At 36.2% G+C, this 6,805-nt stretch overlaps 1 long non-coding RNA gene across 1 annotated transcript; it reads right to left on the reverse strand.

The window, feature by feature from the left end:
* Positions 1–88: 88 nt before the first annotated feature.
* Positions 89–5,468, reverse strand: LOC311087371. The gene is made up of 5 exons (XR_014607238.1): positions 5,088–5,468; positions 4,602–4,673; positions 4,371–4,474; positions 3,982–4,060; positions 89–3,494 (listed from the first exon to the last, which is right to left on the reverse strand). It is a non-coding gene; the product is annotated as an uncharacterized lncRNA (long non-coding RNA).
* Positions 5,469–6,805: the final 1,337 nt, after the last annotated feature.

Below are 6,805 nucleotides of genomic sequence, written 5' to 3' on the forward strand. Positions count from 1 at the left end.
ATTTGGTGAAACTCGGAGTCGTCAGCAGGGGGCACCCGGGAGTTGCACGGCGCATGAGTGGCTGACTAGCTAGCAGCATAGAAGTAGTATTCAGCACGAGATGAAGCGCGCAAGTGCAGAGAAATGTGCTCCATGTTTGAACAATGCTTTCTATGTTTTTTATACAGGTAAGCTGACAATAATCTTTATACTAGTAAATGCATAACAGTATTGTATTCTTATAGAGCTGTAGTTCGTGCCTGAGACGTTAGGAAAAGTTGAGTTTTGACCAGTGTTGTGCAAGTTACTTCCAAACTGTAATACATTATACATTACTTGTTACTGTTATTTAAAAGTAATTCTTTACCTTACAATATTACTGTCTCAGAATTGTAATGCGTTACATTACTCCTGTATTACTTTTGAGTTACTTTCACCAAAATAACTACAGAAGTAGAACTTAACATTCTAAAATGACTAGGGCTGTAAAGATACATACAACCGGCGTAGCGTCATAGAACGTCTCTGAAAAGGTTCACGCCCACTTTTAGGGGAAAACAATCCGGCGAGCGCCATACACAGTAACGGGTTGAGGACGTGTACTAACCCTTACAAACATGTAATTTGTATTTAAACATTTTTTTTCACACAGTAGGCTACCCCTATTATGTATTTGTATTTAATTATTTTTTTCCACACAGTATTTTTTATTTTTTATTTTATTTTAAATACATTTCCATGTATTTATGCCCATCTCTGCCTGCCATCATCATCAATATCTTGCTGTTATGGAAATATCATGAATTACGGATGATGCTATCGAAAGCTAAATCAGGCTAGTTGTATAGCTGGACAGAAAAGTGCACTCAGTAGCTACTCTAAATATAAAGACACAATATTATACATTTAAAGATGTTTACTTCTTAAAACCGTAGTAAAATCATTCACTGGCTACCTAGTGACTCGATGAGGTACGAGTAAATGTCCGGGTAAACCACTGGGTGGGGTTGATAGGCCAATTTGACGCTGGTAGAATGAAACGGGATATGTTTTTAAGTTGCCCAAATTAAGTTTATAAATGTATCGTTCACGCTCTATGGAAGGCAGGGTGGACATATAATTACTCGACATATTTCATCTAAGTGATTTCTGAAGTTATACACGTCTGCCGGCTGTGTACGGACGTTGTTTTGTGCCGCTATTTTGTATTGAAGTCTATGGGAAGTCTGGTTTGTTTTCCCCTAAAAAGGGGCGGTTACAAAATTGACAGTTAAGTTCCCGGATGTGCCGGTTGTATGTATATGCGATGAAACCGAAATCGCGACACTCAGATCCACGAACCTGTGTGAGAAGGTAGAATCGCAACGGGCCCTTCCAACTCCCAGAGTTATCATTCCCGTCCAGATCTAATGCTACCACATCTTTAAACTACTTATTAGTATTATTTGAAATTAACATTATAAAATACGTAGACCTACAGAAAACCAGTTGAGGATAAATTCTTTAAAATTGGGCAATTCCAGCGTCATGGACGTGACATTTGCAGTTAAAACATGAAATATAAATTCTCAGAAAATGCATTTAATACCAATATATTGAAACGTCTGTTTATATCCACAGGCTACTCCCTTAATTTAGACATTAGAAAAATATCAGTCTACACATGCGTTTTATATTTATTATGAGGGAAATATACATGCATGCGTGACACAAAAAATCTTTAACTTTTAGGTAGCAAAACATTTTTTAGTAATTCTGTAAATGACACTACTAAGCAAACCAAAGGTAATAGGCTACTACCCACCGGATGAAGAAGGACATGTTCTCCACAGAACATAATATATTCATTTTATTTTTTGTGTTCGCATTTATTTAAACCTGCCCTAAACACGGCTTTACTGGACTATGTCACACAATACAAAGTTACACCAGCAAGAGGGAGATGAATGAAATAAATCGCCATACAAATATATCTGAAGCGGTAATAGTCTTTATTTACAAACTTGGACACCACACGCGGCTATCGACTGACCACAAGCAGGTAATAACTTACTTGCATTTTTCATTCGTTAATGTCTCGCGGTCTGGCTGTTTTTTCCCTCCGTTTTTTTTTTTTTTTTTTTTAACAATTACATTTTGGGCTAAAAGTGTGTTGTAACGCAAGCCGAGTAAAATATTACTGAAAATTGATTAGTAATGCCTTACACTACTGCATTACAGCAAAAAGTAATATGTTCCTGTAATCCATTACTTTTGTAACGCGTTACTCCCAACACTGGTTTTGACTGTGATTAAGAGGGTCGTGCCTGAAATGGCGGACGATAGTGTTAACAACTCAACAGGAAAATTAGTAACTTTTAATGTGAGCAAAACGGAGGAATAAAGGCCTAAAAAGATATATACTCGACATGTGAGTGCGTGACGAGGGATAATTAACCAAATAGATGTGTACGAACATTAAGTCGTGTGTAGTGACGTGTCTGGGCAGTCTGAGTTAACGAGGCACACGTGTCTGTTCTTAGTCCACGCGCATAGACCTGTTACCCTCATTTAGCATTACTTTCAGCCATTACATGTAAAAAACGATTTCAGTACTGTTAAATAAGAACTCCAGTCAGATTCAAAGGTAAAACATTTGTATTAATCATTTTGTGAGTTTATAGTGAGAACACAGTAACTGTTAAACGGTTGAAACATCCCAGCCGGCATTTCAACGTTGATTCACCGTTGAAACAACGTCAGGTAGCCTACCATGGTTGAATCAACGGTGAATTACCTTTCGATTTTGCAAAACGGATCAACGTTGATATTGTGACGTCGTTTCACCACGGAAAAACAACGTTGATTCACTGTTGAAATCGCGACGTCGTTTCACTCTTACCTTTCGGGTTATGGTCTTCTGTCGACGTTGAATCAACGTTGAATTACCTTTCGATTTTGCAAATTGAATCAACGTTGATATTGTGACGTTGTTTCACCGTCTTACCGTTCATCATGGGATAATACAATTGTACATTCAATTACAAACTAGTTTGCAGTTGGAACATGAGTCATGACAATGCTGACTGAATTTGTGATTAACTGTCCATACTGTACAATAAAAAGTGTTAACTGTCAAATGACTGGCGGCAATGGCTTAATTAAACACATTAAATAATGAGTTAACACATGCTCAAGATTGTAAAAAGTTTTATTCTGAAAAAACAAAAGTCTAAAAATACAAAAAAGAAAAAAAAGAAAAACATCTCAAACTTTAAATTGCAGCGTTTTCAAAGTAATGTTAAAAACCTGTAGAAGTAAACATCTAAATGGAATATTTAAAGACAGTTTTTGTTCAATTACAGTAACCCTTAAATTAAACATTTAATATTTAAAGTGTACAGTAAAAAAAAAAAGTTTTTAAATTCTCAATAAAATGTGACAGCCTTGTGCAGTGCTCCGACAGCGTCCCAGCTCAAGGTCCATTCCGATGCCATCACTTCCTCTTCACTTCGTGCCCGCTGTCTGCTACTATCCTATAAATAAAAGCAAAAACACTGAATACAAAATAAATCATGTACAAGATTTTCACTTTACAGTTCAATTTGTCGGGTAGAAAACAAAGTATATAACACTATCCATTCTAAAACACATATTTTATGTATTCAGATGTACATTTACACAAGAAATTCTTCAGAGCCCCAAGGTGGAATTGTAAAAAATGTACTATTACTCCATGTGTCAGTTACGGTTACTATAATCATAAGGTCATGATTTCATCCTTAAACCAGATGAAGAAATCAACAAATTGTGGTGTTGAGCTGAGAGGGTTGAGGTCTGTTGTTCTTTATATCTTTCAATGTAGGTTTATATTGTTTCAACAATTATATATTTCTGATAATATTTGTGGAGAACATTACACTGTTTTAATTCAGAATCCTAACCATACATTGTACTAATTAAAAGTAATTTATTAAATCAAGTAAAATAAAAAAATAACACAAAAGGCCAATGAATCTGTACCAGAAGTGATAGTGCAATGTAGCAGCTAAAGAATAAGCCTCCACCAAATTGCCAGTAATCATCTCGATCCTTTGCGAATCTGAAGGGGGGAAAGAAGAAATTATTCAATGTAAAGTCCATAAAAAGCAGGGGGGTTTTTTGTTTATGTTTTTTACCATTAAACAATCTTAAAAATTTATTTAAATTGTAAAAACGTTTGCCATTATAACATTCACACAACATGAACTGAGTTGTCATCTTTGAGACTGTTAGTATTAGCCTACATAATTAAAAATGTAAACATACACTTAAAGCATGGCAATCCCATCAGAAATGTGTATCATAGCAAGGGAAGCACACACAAAAAAAGCCAAATGGTTCACCAAAATCAAACCATCAAATAATTTTACCTGCAGCCGCATTTATCCTATCTTTGAGGGTCTTTCCCTTGATGGTTTCCAGTGATTAAAGAAAGGACTGATGAAGGTGACATGAATCCACTTTCAGTAAGCCACTTCAGCAGAAGACAAAAGGACAAAAAGTTACTCAGACTTTCTATCAGTAACGTTAAATGTCTTACTTTAAAGATGAAAATCATAATCCCAGTGTAGGTTTTCGAACAGTGGGTAAAATTGACTTACTGTAGTTGGTGAATGGGTCTTTCTGTTGGGTGTTCTCCCCCGGTAAATAATTTTATTCCAATGCTGCTTGATCTAAAAAAAAATGTAAACAAATATATTTTCAATAGATAGCGTTATCAGTGTTTGAAGAGGTTATGTAAACTGAATAAATGACGGTTTTACCACTTTACTCATTCCCACACTTCTTTTACCTCTCATGCGTTTTTAAACTAATGTTAGCTGACAACATTAAACACATTAGTTAACGTTACCAACAGCAAAACACAGCAATGTCAGATGGTACTAAGTTAACTTACATTGAAATACATGCTAATATCCCTACGCTAATGGTGAAGCAGTACAAACACACACACACACACACACACACACACACACACACACAGAGATAACTTATTTATTTTATGAGGTTGCAGTAAACCTATGACCGTTAACTTAACCGTGTCCCTAAACGTTAGACTTGTTAAGGACTGAAAAATGTTTTCTTACCTGATATCGCCAGTATTTTTACAGACCACGTACGACCCCTTCCTCCGTTCACATTCCAGCTTTTGTTCTTCATTGACATATCAACTCAAATTCGCTCAAAATTTAAGAATTCAACAGGCAGAAAAATAAAATAAAATAATCCCGGTCTGACCGAGTAATCAACGCAAGCAGCAGCAGCTCACCGTCACCGACCGAGAGTAATAATCAGGCGGGAAGGAAGTCGACCGGAAGTTGAAGCCGGCCGCGTGCCACCATCTTGTAGCAGAACTTCACCTGCAGTTAGCATCCCATTGACTCCCATTCATTTTGGCGTCACTTTGACAGCGAATAACTTTACATCTGAGGCGTTTGAAGACTCCATTTGTCCATTATTTATTTCTAAAGAAACACGACAATGTATAAAATGCTCCATATACCTTGTAGCTTATGTTATGGCCCCGTAGAAGCAGTTTTTGTAAAAGTAGGCTAACGATTGCATCATAACCACGCGACTCTCTGTCGCACAGTAGAGAGATTACCGTATGGACGGGAGGAGAAGCTCGCGGGCAATCGGGGGGACGTGGAGGCAAAATTACAATATAATTAATCAGAATACCTAGCAAAAGTTGCTCATGCTCAAAGCTCATGGACAATTCCTACTCGCACTCTCCGTGTCTGCAAGATTTGGAAGGGAATGATTCAGATTTCTCTTGGCACAGCTACTAGAAGAAAGACGGGTTGCTCACGTGGTCCGTGTAACGCTTTGCTCGGTTTGAGTCTGCGCGTCAGGAAAGGAAGTGCTAAGAAATCGCTAAAAATGGGCTTCACTTGTCTCAATTGAGATCCAATGAGATGGCTCTGTCCACTTCTTATACTGTCTATGGTAATAATAACGGACGTATTTTCAAACTTAAAATAGGCGGGCAGAGCCGCGCACATTCTCATTGGACAGTTTCCTGGAAGACAGACAGATTAACCAATCATGCTCAAATAAAACGGCGAAACAACCAATAACAATAGTTTGCGCGAGTTAACATAGTGTTGTAGGCTATTGAGTGCAGTCTGTATTAATATTTAATTAATTGGTCAAATGACATGACAGTGTGAATACAAATGTAATAATTCAATGTAAACTGTTAGGCAAGCAGACAAAATGGTAAATTCACACAAAATCACATAAGGCAAAAGGTTTCTGCTGCACTGCTCTCTTGAGGGTGAAACTATTGTTAATAATGATAATAATTGTATTTTAAATATACATTGAAGAGCTGTTATGATAAAAAGTCATTAAATGCTAATTAATTATCATAATAATATGTTAAAAGGCAGATATTTTTGTAGTATGTTGTCGAAAACATTACGTTGTTTCAACATACAGATCTTGTAAAAATTTCAACGTTGATTTAGAAGTGTTTTTGTTAACCTTTTTCAACCATGTAGCATTAAACGTTATTTCAACGTTGTTTCAACGTTAAAACAACAACTGACATTATTTCAACCATTTTTCAACGTTAAAGGTCGGTCATGTGCCGGCTGGGATAGTTCATGATATAGTCAGTTCATTAGCATATTTCATGAAAGAGTAAAAACGGATTAAAAGATAATTTAAACAGTGATATGAAAGAGTATTAAAATATGTGTGCAGTTATCAATGCTAGAGTAATGTGAATTTAGACTAAACTCTATTATTAATATCTCTATATCTACTGTTTACTAATTCCAAATGCTATTTTCATGGT

Source organism: Abramis brama (genome assembly GCF_963993115.1).
Source record: "Abramis brama genome assembly, chromosome: 7".
In the NCBI taxonomy this organism is placed as follows: domain Eukaryota; kingdom Metazoa; phylum Chordata; class Actinopteri; order Cypriniformes; family Leuciscidae; genus Abramis; species Abramis brama.